The following is a 14,035-nucleotide window of genomic DNA, read 5'->3' as shown; positions in this document are numbered from 1 at the left end:
TACAGAGAGGAAGGGAGAGGGATAGAGAGTTAGAAACATCGATGAGAGAGAAGCATCGATCAGCTGCCTCCTGCACACCCCCTACATGGGGATGTGCCAGCAACCAAGGTACATGCCATTGACCGGAATCGAACCTGGGACCCTTGAGTCCGCAGGCTGATGCTCTATCCACTGAGCCACACCGGCCAGGGCAACATTTCATGTTTATTAATATCTCATTTTAAAATTAATTTGTTTTTCCTTTTCTAGGTTCCTAAGGTGAAGATTAGATTATTGATTTTAGATCTTTTTTCTTTTCTAATATATGCATTCAATGCTATAATTTCTCTCTGAGCATGGCTTTCACTGCATTCCATAAGTTTTGATAAGTTGTATTTCATTTAGTTCAAAATATCTTAAAATTTCTCTTCATACTTTTTTCACCCATGTTTTATTTAGAAATGTGATGTTTAATCTGAAACTATTTGGGGATTTTCCAGCTACTGTTAATTAATTTTCCAATCTGTTATTGATTTCTACTTTAATTTCATTGTGATAAGAACATAATTTGTATCATTTCTATTCTTTTAAATTTGTTAAGGTTTGTTTCATGGTCCAAAATGTGGTAAATCTTACTAAATATTCCATATGAGTTTGAGAAGAATGTGTATTCTACTTTTGTAGTATTATAGAATGCCAATTAGATCTAGTTGATTAAGTGTGCTTTTCAGTTAATTATATCCTTGTTGGTTTTCTGCCTATGAATCCATCAATTACTGAAAGAGGAGTTGGAAGTCTCTAACTATAACAGATTTGTCTATTTCTCCTTGCAGTTCTGTAAGTTTTTGCCTCACATTTACCATCCTATCTAATAAAAGAGAAACATGGTAATTAGCCATACGTCCACTACCCTTCCCATTGGCTAATCACGGCAATATGCAAATTAACTGCCAGCCAAGATGGTGGCCGGCAGCCAGGCAGCTTGAAGCAAACATGAGGCTTGCTTGCTTCAGTGACAGAGGACTCCAACGTTCCCCGCCTGCCGCTGCCAGCCTCTGAGCTTGCAGTTTGAAACATTGTTACAAATATAGAAGCTAAACAAAACCCCAGAAACCTGCTTTCAGCCAGCCGGGACCTCAGAGCTGGAGTTGAAACAGTATTTCAATTATAGAACCCAAACAAACCAGATACCTGCTTTCAGCACCTGAGGCCTAAGATCTGGAGCCAAGCCTCAGAGCTAAAGCTGGCCCAGAATAAAATAAAATAAAAGAAAAGAAAAAAAAGAGTGGTTGGGAGCTTCAGTTACCCACCAACCTGAAAACAGCCCTCAGCCCCTCACCCAGACTGGCCAGGCACCCCAGTGGGAACCCCCACCCTGAAGAGTGTGTGACCAGCTGCAAACAGCAATCATCCCCTCATCCAGGCTGGCCAGGCACCCCAGTGGGGTTCCCCACCCTGATCCAGGACACCCTTCAGGGCAAACCAGCTGGCCTCCACCCGTGCACCAGGCCTCTATCCTATATAGTAAAAGGGTAATATGCCTCCCACCACCGGGATCAGTGTGACAGGGGGCAGTGCCCAAACCCCCTGATCACTCTGCGGCTCTGTGTGTGACAGGGGGTGGGGCCACAACCTCCCTATCCACCCTGCTCTGTTCGTGACAGGGGAAGGCGCCTGAACCCCCTGATCAGCCCTGCTCTGTGCCTGATGGGGGGAGCTCCCCAACCCCCTGATCGGCCCTGCTCTGTGTGTGACAGAGTGCGGCACCCCAACCCCCTGATCGGCCCTGCTCTGTGAGTGACAGGGGGGAGCTCCTCAACCCCCTGATCGGCCCTGCTCTGTGCCTGATAGGGGGGAGCCCCCCAACCCCCTGATCAGCCCTGCTCTATGCATGACAGGGGGGAGCTCCCCAACCCCCTGATCAGCCCTGCTCTGGGCGTGACAGGGTACAGAGCCCCAACCCCCTGATGGGCCCTGCTCTGTGCATGACTGAGGGTGGCATTGCAACCTCCCTATCCGCCCTGCTCTGTGCATGACAGGGGGTGGCACCCCAACTCCCCAATCAGCCCTGCTCTGAACCCGACCAGGGGCTGCACCTAGGGATTGGGCCTGCCCTCTGCTGCTGGGGTCCAACCCCAGTAGGTCCAGGGGTCCCCAAAGGTGTGGACGGAGTCAGCGAAGAAGGAATGACACAGAGACAGCGTTCAGTTGATCAGCAACCTAGCCAGGATCTCTAGCCGAGTTCTGGTCAGGATCTCCAGCGAAGTTCTGGTTAGGATCTCCAGCCAGGTTCTGTGTCCATGTTCTCTTGCTAGGTTCTCCAGCCAGGTTCTGTCCAGGTTCTCCAGCCAGGTTCAGTCACCAGGTTCTAGTCAGGTTCTCTTGCCAATTTCTGTAGTCAGATTCAGTCCAGGATCTTTTGCCATGTTCTCTCACTAGGTTCTGTCTCTAGGTTCTGTCTCCAGTTTCTGTCCAGGATCTTTTGCCATGTTCTCTCCAGCAAAGTTCTTCTGTCTCTAGGTTCTGTGTAGGTTCTGTGTCTAGGTTCTGTATCTAGGTTCTGTCTTCTAAGTTCTGTCTCTTGTTGTCTTGTTACATCTGTATTTATACCAGTTGATTCAATCCTATCAATCTCTATTCCCAAGGTTAGGACGTTTCTTATCTCCATTCCAGGGAGTAAAGATTATGTAGCTTAAGCATGATTGTTCGTAGTTAAAGTGATTAACTACCCGCCTGGCACTTAGCGAAGGGGTTTTATTCCCTCCCTAACTTCGGGGGAAAATCCTTACCTGGGGAAACAACCTTTCTCGGAGAGGTGACCTTGGTTAAAACACATAGCGCCAAGAAGGTGAGCAAACATATTAAGAACAGTATGCCATATACGCCAGGTCCCTTGAAACAGCAAGGATGGACCGGCTCCCGGCACTCTGCCACCCGGGAGCAGGCCTATGCCAGCAGGTCATTATCTCCCGAGGGGTCCCAGACTGCGAGAGGGCACAGGCCGGGCTGAGGGACCCCCCTCCCCGCCGAGTGCACAAATTTTTGTGCACCGGGCCTCTAGTATGCATATATATGCATATATATATATATATATATATATATATATATATATATATATATTGATTTCAGATAAGGAAGGGAGAGGGAGAGACAAAAACATCAATGATGAGAGAGAATCATTGATCAGCTGCCTCCTGTACATACCTCTCCACTGAGGATTGAGCCCACAACCCGGGCATGTGCCTTGACCAGGAATTGAACCATGACTTCCTGGTTCATGGGCTGACTCTCAACCACTGAGCCACACTGGCTAGGCTGCCTCTGTTGTTAGGTTCATACAAGTTAAGGATTGTGTCTTCTTGGGGAATTGAGCCCTTTATCACTATGTAATGTCCTTCTTTATCCCTGATAATTTATCTTGTTCTGCAGTCTGCTTTGTCTGAAATTAATATAGCAACTACACTTTCTTTTGACTAGTGTTTGTTGTGCCCAGATTTCAAGGTTCCCAAAAAGCCCATCAGGGAGCCAGCGAGTCCGATGCAAAAGCAAAGAGTCCTTCATTTCGAACTAGTTCGGCTCCCCGACCACACTCACCGATACAACAACGGTAAGCCCAGTGGCCGAAAGAGAGCGAGGCCTGATGGGATTGTGGGTTTTATAGTAAGAGCAGGGGAGGGGACTGTGGGCCCCGCCGACTGGCCAGGCGCGAGTCGGGTCTTGTTACACAGGATGTGGTCATATTGATGGTGTGCACTTCCCTTGATTATCATTGGTTAGTCCAGAGAAATCCTGGGCGTGGCCAGCAGAGGCCTGGGCCTCCAGGAAGAAGCCCCCGCCGAGCACATGGCTCTGCCCAAAAATGGAGGACCCAGGGCAAGATGGAAGGTGCAGTCCTCGCCCCCCCAAGGGCGAGCTGAGCCCGGGCTCCAGGGGCCAGTCCAGTTGCCAGCGGTCCAGCAGATCAACCAATCCCAGCCCAGACAGGAAGTCCACATCCTCCGTCTCGTCCCCAGGGGCGCTGGCGATCGCCGCCACCTCCTCCTCCATCTCCTCGGGCGAGGGCACACGCCCTGCCCTGCCACCGCCACTACCGCTGCCGCGTGGGTCTGGTCCAGGGGCGGTGGGTAGGTGGCCTGCGTCGGGCTCCCGCCGTGGGCTGGGGAGTCGGTGCCCGAGGCCGCCAGCACTGTGGTCAGGCTGTGCCTCATGGGGCCCGGCGGCCGGCCCACGTAGGCCCCGCAATGACTCGCCCTTTCAGTGTTAGAATGGTATCTCTTTCTCTACCCCTTTAATTTAATCTACTGGTGTCTTTATATTTAAAGTGGAATTCTGTTGGACAGCGTATAGTTTGGTCTTGTGTTTTATCCATAGTGCCAATCTCTGTCTTTTAATATCTATATTTGCTATTAACATTTTAAGTGTTTTTATATAGTTGGATTAATACCTACTGTATTTATAAAGTCTTATTTGTTGCATTTACTCTTTACTTTTAAAAATCTTTTCCTCTCTTTCTGCCTTTTCTAATTTTTATTGAGCATTTTATATGATTCCATTTCATCTCTTAACATCAGTTATACTTCTTTTAAAAATATTTTAGTAGTTATTGTAGAGTTTATAATATATACTTATAAATAATTCTAAGTCCACTTTCAAATATATCTATATCCATAATTCTCAATTCCTCCCTCCTGTTTCTTATAATATTGCTGTTATTCACTTATCTATCTGCTATAATCATCCAAAACATTGTGACTATTATTACTTTGAACAAATAGTTAACTATTAGATCAATTAAGAATAAGAAAAGCAAAATATTATACTCTACCTATTACTTCCCTGGTGTTCTTCCTTTGATTATATAGATCCAAATTTCTCACCTATTTCATTTTTAATCTCTCTAAAGAGCTTCTTTTAAAACATTTATTGGAGGGCAGGCCTACTGTGATAAATTTTCCCAGGTTTTTTCTTAAAACAGTATTTATTCTTTACTTTTGAAGGAATATTTTGCTGAATGCAGAATTTTAGGTTAGTAGGTTTTTTCTTTCAAAATTTAAAATATTTCACTTCACTCTCTTGCTTGCATGGTGTCTGATGATAAGTTCAATGTAATTTTTATCCTTGTTGCTCTATAGGTAAGATGTCCTTCCCTCACCTTTCTCTAACTTTTTTCAAGACGTCCTCTGCCTTGGTTTTCTGTAGTTTAAGTATGATATGCTTATGTACAGATTTTTTGGTATTCTCTGAACTTTCTGTAGTCTGGTGTCAACCATTCTCAGATTTCTTCTGCTCCTTTTCCTCTTTCTTCTTTTTCTGGAACTCCAGATACACATATGTTTTACCTTTTGTAATTGTTCCAAAAATTCTTGAATATTCTGTTCTTTTTCTTTTATTTTTCTTTGCATTTTAGTTCGGGAAATTTCTATTGACATATCTTCATTCTTGCCTACTCTTCTCAGCTGTGTGGATCTAGTCTGCTGATGAACCCATTAAAGGCATTCTTCATTTATGCTATTTTATTTCTCGCATTCCTTTTGATTCTTTCTTAGAATGTTTATCTTTCTGCTTATATTATCTATCTGTTTTTGTATGTCTTTTTTATTAGAGCCCTTAACATATTAATTATAGTTATTTTTTAAAATATTTTTTATTGCTTTCTAGAGAGAGAATAAGGGAGAGAGAAATATTGATGTGAGAGAGAAACATCAATCAGCTGCCTCTGCACAACCCCTACTGGGGGTCTCGTCTGAAATCCAGGCATGTGTCCCATTTGGGAATCCATCTGGCATTGGACGATGCCCAATCAACTGAGCCACATGGGCCAGGGTAGTCATAGTTACTTTTCATTCCCTATCTCAGAATTTCAAAATCTGTGTCATATCGGAGTCTGGTTCTGATGCTTGCTTTGTCTCTTCAGACTGATTTTTTCTTGCATTTTGGCATGCCTTGTACTTTCTTATTAAAGCAGGCATAATGTATTAGTTAATAAGAACTAATAAAATAGGCCTTTAGTGTGAGGTTTTATATTAATCTGGCTGGGAGCTGGGCTGTGTTGAAAATTTATTGTAGCTTAGGTGCCAGAGAATTCAATTACCTCAAGTGACCTCGTGTTTTTCAGCTTTTTCAGTTGTAACATGCTGTTATTCTGCTGGAGCCCTGTTGAGGTGGTGGTGAGGTGCTGGGAAGAGAAGCACTCTATAATCTTATGATTAAATCTCAGAGTTTTAGTGTGCCTGAGTCTCTGGGCTGTAACCTTCAGAAGTTATTTTTATTATTTGTCTCTTTTTTGCATTTAGGTGAGGCAGGAAGGCTATAGGGAGCTGGAATTGGCTAACTGCCCTTCCCACAAGGTTGATAAGACTATGGTAAAGTTGGTCCCTTGGAGAGAAGACTTTTGTTATGGAGAATGCTCTGAACATTTATGTAAATAGTTACTCCCCCCCTCACCTTTGCCTGAAATATGAGGGAATTGTTTTTTGGGTTTATTAAAACATATTTTTATTGACTTCAGAGTGGAAGGGAGAGGGAGAGATATAAATATTAATGATGAGAGAGAATCATTGATTGGCTGCCTCCTGCATGCCCCACACTGGGGATCTAACACGCACCCAGGCATGTGCCCTTGACCGGAATCAAACCCTGGACACTTCAGTCTGCAGGCCGACACTCTATCCACGGAGCCAAACCGGCTAGAGCCATGAGGGAGTTTTTGTTAGATCCTCACCTTGAGAATCAGGTGGGATTCCTGACTATAAAGCCCATGAAATTGCACCGCCCAGGAGTTTCTCACTCTCAAGCTTCCCCACCATTGAGCCTCCAGCAATTCATCAAAATTATCATTTAAGTGTTCCTACCATTTTGTGGCAGCAGCAGCTTCCTCTCTAGCTAAACAGATAGAGGATGTGATTTCTCTGCATTCACCTGTCTCCAGATTTTAGGGTGGTGCTTTGCCCTAGGACAGTGATGGTGAACCTTTTGAGCTCGGCGTGTCAGCATTTTGAAAAACCCTAACTTAACTCTGGTGCCATGTCACATATAGAAATTTTTTGATATTTGCAACCATAGTAAAACAAAGATGTATATTTTTGATATTTATTTTATATATTTAAATGCTATTTAACAAAGAAAAAACAACCAAAAAAATGAGTTCGTGTGTCACCTCTGACGCAAGTGTCATAGGTTCGCCATCACTGCCCTAGGATATCAGTTTTCTGATGAGTCTAAGAAAAGCCACTTATTTTCAGTTTGTTCAGCTTTTATCATATGAGGATGGAAGTGACGAATGTTATAAGCTCGTTACATGTCATATCTGAAACTGGAATTCCTTCTTTCTTTTTTTTATTTATTTTTTACTTTTAATCTCTTTGTTTCTTTGTAAAAGGCAAAAGATTTATGCGATCTGAAGAGAAACCAGAGTATCTCTTTGTTTCTTTGAATTTAAGCTGCTTTTCTTGTCATACAGCATATAGTTTGGTCTTGCTCTTTTTTATTCAGAATGACAATCTGTACCTTTCAAGTTTTGAACAGAAAGGGGCCGCATACTAAACCTGACAAGCCCAGGGAGGCCTGCATGTCAGGGCTTACACACTCAGAGACTGAAAGTAACCACATAGGATGCTCTGAAATTAAAACTTCCTAACTTGCGCTTGAACCTGTCTCAGCTTCTCACCTTCCCTCCTTGGACAACATGAGCTTTAGCACCTGCTCCAGCTTCTCCACAAACTACTGGACCCTGGGCTCCGTACAGTCACCCAGCAGCAGCATGGCCAGCATCCATGCAGGCTCTGGGGGCTTGGGCTCCAGATCTCTGAGCCCCACTCCAGCAATGTGCAGGGCAGCTGGGAATCTGGGGGCCTGGCTGCAAGGATGGCCAGGGGTCTGGCAAGTATAGGGGCATCCAGAGTGAGAAGGAGACTATGCAATGCCTGAATGACCATCTGGCCTCCTACCTGAAGAGGGTGAGAAAGCTGGAGGCTGATAATTAGGGACTGGAAAGCAAAATCCAGGAACACTTGGAGGAGAAGGGATCCAGGTCAGAGACTGGGGGTATTATTTCAAGACCATCGAGGACCCGAGGGCTCAGATCTTTGCAAATCCTGTGGCCAATACCTGCATTATTCTGCAGACTGACAATGCCCATCTTGCTGCTGATGACTTCAGAGTTACGTATGAGATGGAGCTGGCCATGCACCAGTCTGTGGAGAGTGACACCAATGGGCTCCGAAAGGTCACTGATAACACCAATGTCACTCAGTTACAGCTGGAGACAGAGATTGAGGCTCTCAAGGAGCAGCTGCTCTTCATGAAGAAGCATGAGGAGGAAGTAAATGGTCTATAAATTAGACTGCCAACTCTGGGTTGGCTGTGGAGTTGGATGCCCCTGAATCTCATGACATCAGCAAGATCATGGCAGACATCTGGGCCCAGTATGATGCGCTGGCTCGGAAGGACCGAGAGGAGCTAGATAAGTAGTGGTCCCAGTAGATGGAGGAGTGTGGGGAGCCGATATAGGGTTAAGCCTCTGACTGACCTGTTAGCAAAATCACAAACAAGTCTTCTTCGGAGTCTTAAACAACCCAATCCGAGAGGTGGCCGCTGATTTACACGCGCTGTCATTTAAAAAATAAAAATGGGGGAATTTGCCGGAGCCTCTCCACCCTTGCTGCTTGATGCAGTCGCTGCAGGGAAGAAACACCTGCACAGCTTATGTTTCAAGGGACCTAGCGTATATGACATATGTTCGCTCCCCCTCTTAGCGCTATGTGTTTTAACCAAGACCACCTCCCAAGAAAGGTTGTTTCCCCAGGTTAGGGGTTAACAGGACTAAGGAAGAGAATAAATCAGTAAATCCCCCTAGTGTTACAGAAATACCATGTACTACTTATGAAGAACTTGGACTAAGACTGTTGGCAATAAATTTGGGACTTGTTGGGCCCGCATCCCCAGGGGTCTGCCCACTAGGGAAAGCACCAAAGCCTATACCCCTGGAGGCCCACCGACACAGGGCAGTCCCAGGGAAGGCAAGCAGCGAGGCTGGGAGGACATAACCTTTACTGGGTAGGATAAACTCCATCAGTCACTTCCTTGTAGCCTATCAGTAGAGCAGTGACCTTGGAATAGCCCTTATAATGGAACACAGAGATTAACCTAGACAAGATTAAAATCAACAGAACTAGATAGAGACAGGATTTTTGGCAAAGGTCAGATAAGAAACTATCGAAATGAAGCAAGGAACTGTAGAAGGTTACCCAAAACGTACCATGATATAATTATAGAGGCATGCTTATAGGATCAAATGGTATAAATATAGATGTAATAGAACAATAAAGGGAGAACCCAACCATGCTGACCAACTGAACGCTGCTTCCGTGTCCTTCCTTCATCGCTGACTCTGTCCACACCTATGGGAACCCCTGGACCTGCTGGGGCTGGACCCCAACAGAGGAGAGCACTGCAGTGGTCACCTCACAGACTGCTGAGATAGGAGCTGCTGAGATGACACTCATGGAGCTGAGACATAGGGTCCTGTCCTTGGAGATCGGCCTGGACTCGATGAGAAATCTGAAGGACAGTTTGGAGAACAGCCTGAGGGAGGTGGAGATGCTATGTCATGCAGATAGAATAGCTCAAAGCATGGCCTAGACTCAGGCAGAGGGGAAGTGCCAGGTCCAGGAGTAAGAGGCCCTGCTGATTATTAACATCAAGCTGGAGACTGAGATCACCACCTACCTCCACCTGCTGGAAGAAGGGGAAGACTTCAATCTTGGTGATGCCCTCGACAACAGCCACTCCATACAATCCATCCAAAAGATCACCAACTGCAGGATTGTGGACAGCAAAGTGATGTCTGAGGTCAACTACACCAAAGTTCTGAGGCATTAAGGGTAGCAGAAGTGGGGCACCCTGTTAGGGAGGGGAGGCAGGAGGCCAATAAAAGTTCAGAGATCATTGAAAAAAACAACTTCCTAATTAAAGGCCAGTCATGGTGGGTAGTCCTGTCGTAGGCCAGTATCTTCCTTGACAAAGACAGTCTTTACCTGAACTGAGCCTTTTGCATCTAGAATAGCATACCTTTGGAATATCAGAGTAATCCCCTTTGTCAGATCCCCCAGGGCACAGTCTCTCACTAGAACCCTCATTGTTACCTCCTTCTCCGGCATACCATCTCTATGTGCTGTAAATGTTCACTGTTAACAATGTAAAAGAAATATGGGCCTATCCATTTTACTTTTCATCCAATCCCAGAGATTCCTCTGCTTTGCTTTCTCCCACCTCCCAAATCTATCACCAATGAATTTTATGTAATCCCCCTATGTCTTCCCCTTTGATTCTGATGTATAAAATAAGTGGTGAAACTGCCATTTTCCAGAGCATTTTTTTTTTTCAATCCATTGAGATTTTGCTTCCCAGCAATTGTCATAAGTTTGGCTCAAATAAACATAAAAATTCTCTACAGGTTTGTACATTTCTTACATGGACAAAGTGGAATGCTTAGTTACAATCCTCTACCCAATTCCAAAGTGTGGGATTTTTCTCCACGTCACCAAGCAATTCTCTAACACCAACTGGGTGTCCTACAATTCAATTCAATTATGATGATACTATATATATACCCAGAGATAGCAACAGGGTAAGTGCTCCAGCCCACAAGACTGCCTTCACTTCAGATGCCAATCACAAATCTAGGTTGTTACCTGTGCTTCTGACTGGTTGAAAATCAGAGGTTCCCAGGACACCCTCCTTGGATTCAATTAATTTGCTAGAGCAGGTCACTGAACTCAGGAAACAAATTTACTCACTAGATGAACAGTTTATTACAAAGACTATTAGAGGATACAAATCAACAGATATGTAGGGCGAAGTCCAGAACAAAGGAACTTCTGTGCTGTGGAGTTTGGGGCCTGGTGTGGTGGCATGTGGAAGTGTTCTTGTTCCCCAACCTGGAAGTTCAACATGTGGGATTTCCCCCCACCTTCTTTTTTTTTTTTTTTTTGAAGCTTCATTACATAGACATGATTGATTAAAACATTTCCCATTGATGACTAATTCAATCTCCATCCCCTCCATCCTTCCCAGAAATGAGGAGATAAGACTGAAAGTTCTAAACTTCTAATCACGGTTGGTTCCCCTGGCCACCAGCTCCCCTATCTTTAGGGGATTTACAAAAGCCACCTCATCGACATAATAAACCCAGATGTGGTGGAAAGGGGATTGTTATGAATAAAGCAATTTCAAGAACGGAGGACAAGGGAAAAAATTATATAGCAAAAGATGTTCCAATTGCTCTGATTGCTTAGGAAATTCCAAGGGTTTTGGGAAATGAGTCAGGAACCCTGGACAAAGGCCAAATAAAATTTTATTATAAATCACAATATCAGAATAGTCCATTTATATTTAGTGTAGTTACTGATATGCTTGGATTTACATATGCTTTTTTGATATGTATTTTCTATGTTCCCTTTTTTTAATTCTTCTTCCCTCTTACTTCTTTTTCTTGTGTTAAATAAAAATTTCTAATGTGTCATTTAATTCCTCTATTGATTTTGCTGTTATATTTTTTAGTTATTTTCTTATTGATTGCTCTAGGTATTACAATATGCATATCAATTTATCACAGTTTAATTCAGAAAATACTAAATTAATTCTAGAAACTTGCCCAGCCTACATGGCTCAGTTGGTTGAGCATTGTCCCATACACCAGGAGGTCCCAGGTTTGATTCAGCCAATTGATGTTTCTCTCTCATTGATATTTTTATCTCTCTGTCCATCTCCCTTCCTCTCTCTGAAGTAAAAAAACCCATATTTTAAAAAGTAGAAACTTGGTTCCAATATATTTTCTTTTCTTCTCCCCTACTTTGGTCCATTATTATGATATCTATTTCCATGTATACTATATGCTCAACAATACAGTGTTACGATTTTTGCTTTATATAATTTGTCTTTTAACAAAGTTAGGGGAAAAATGAGAAAATATATTTATAGAGTCTTTTATATTTACACACATAGTTGCCATTTCTGGAACTCTTCATTCTTACTCTGGATTTGTATATTATCAGGTATAACTTTCCTTTCAGCCTAAAGGACTTCCTTTAGTATTCCTTATAGGGTATATTTGCTAGCAAAACATTGCTTTGGTCTTTGATTATCTGGGAATATCTTTACCCTAGCTTTCTTTGTGAAGGATTGTTTTGCTGGATATAGAATTCTGGGTTGACAAATCTTTTTCACTACTTTGACTATGTTGTTCCACTGCCTCAGGGCCTCCATTGTTTTGGAATTGATTCATTTGTGTAATTTCCATATTTTTTTAAATAAATCTTTATTGTTCAGATTATTACAGTTGTTCCCCTTTTCTCCCTCCATAGTCCCCTCCACCCAGTTCCCACCCCACCCTCTGCCCTTAACCCCCCCCCCCCCACTGTCCTCATCCATAGGTATACGCTTTTTGTTGCCAGGTCAAAGGTCATACACATGGAAAATGTAGCTATTTCCATCCTCAACGTGTCCCTGTGTTCGGAAAGGTCTCTCACGACTTGTTCACACTCTACTCAGAAAGGGTACGGAGACATGTAAAGGCTTTTTAAAATAATGTGTCCTCTTATGTTTAAAATGAGGATTTCGTTACCAAAAGTGAGGAGAAAGCAACACTACAGCTGCTCTCGTCCCTCTCGCCCTTTGGGTGATAGTTGTGCTTGGGGCTGCGCGCTGTTTCGCTGGCCGTCGACGAAGCCATCTGAGCGGGTCATGCGGTTCCCCCAGTTTCCCAGGGGCCGCTGGAGCCTCATAGGGACTGTCTCAGCCTCACTGGGGTAATTTCCATATTTTTATTGAGATTTTTAAATTTGTTGAATCATTGTTGTCACACTTTCCTTAAATTTTTGAGTATAGCTGTTTTTTAGTTTCTTAAACATATTTCTAATAACTACTTTAAAGACTCAGTCTGATAAATCCAAAATCTTAGGGACACACAGAGATAGTTTCTATTGACTGTTTTATTATCCTTCTGGATGTTGTCATACTTTCTTGTTGCTTTGCCTATCTTATCATTTCTTTGCTGAAAACTGTATTATTTTACATAGTGAATTTTAGCAACTATATATTCTAATTTCCCCCTGAGTGTTATTGTTGTTTTGTGTGTTTTTATGTAATAATTTGCCTAGACTAAACCCATAAGCTCTACCTTCTCTGAAATGTGCATCCACAAACGTTTCTGCTGGTTTGTTTTTCTTTTTGTTCTTAAGCCTTGCTTCCTATAGTCACCCCTGTGTCTGCCTAGATTAGTGTTCAGACTGGCCAGAGGTTGTATTCATATACTTTGAGCCAGGAAGGCCTCCGGTATCTGCTGATAGATCTGTGAGTGAGTTGAGGAGCACATTCAAATGTCAAGCTTTTGTTTTTAAGTTTACCCAGGCTTCTATTTTTCAACGAGCCCTTTGTATGTGTAGGTAGGCTCCACTGCCCAGGGGTCTGTGGGTGGCTTGGGCTGCTTCTGTCTCTGCAGCACATACACACACTTTAGTCAACCCATGAAACGTGGCCAATGTGGCTCCGTTGGTTTGGTGTTGTACTGTATGCCAAAAGGTTGCTGGTTCAATTCCCAGTCAGGGCACATGCCCGGGTTATAGGCTCTCAATCCCCGGGTAAAAAGGAGTGCAGGATGCAGCTGATCGATGTTCTGCTCTAACATTGATGTCCCTCTCTTTCTCTTTCTCACTAAAAATCAATAAAAAATATTTAAAAGAAACGTGCAGAGTGCATCCATCTTCCCATGGCTGCATCACCCCATCAATTCCCTGTTAAATTTCCAGATAGTCCAAGTTCATTGTTTGCTCTGTAATTTCAGGCTAGCAGAGCTACTGGCCCTCTCTGTCCACTTGCTTCTGAGATCATCATTTAAACTGATGCTCCTCCAAATTAAGTCAGAACACTCTACCAGTGACAAAAGGCCGCTGGCTTTTGTGTGTGAGTGTGTTTGCTGTTGGTTTGTACAAAGTGCCCCGATTGAACTAGCAAACAGCAGAGTGCTGGGCTGGGGACAGCTCCAGGCAAACATGCCACA

The 14,035-nt window shown here is 43.6% G+C and overlaps 1 pseudogene; it reads left to right on the top strand.

Annotated features, from left to right (window-relative positions):
* The first annotated feature begins 7,663 nt into the window (after positions 1–7,663).
* LOC118649447 lies at positions 7,664–9,858 on the top strand (annotated as a pseudogene).
* The last annotated feature ends 4,177 nt before the right edge of the window (positions 9,859–14,035 follow it).

The sequence above is a fragment of the Myotis myotis genome, unplaced genomic scaffold, assembly GCF_014108235.1.
Source record: "Myotis myotis isolate mMyoMyo1 unplaced genomic scaffold, mMyoMyo1.p scaffold_m19_p_3, whole genome shotgun sequence".
Classification (NCBI taxonomy): Eukaryota; Metazoa; Chordata; class Mammalia; order Chiroptera; family Vespertilionidae; genus Myotis; species Myotis myotis.
Note: the sequence above shows the minus strand (reverse complement) of the source record. Positions and strands in the feature narration are given on the sequence as shown.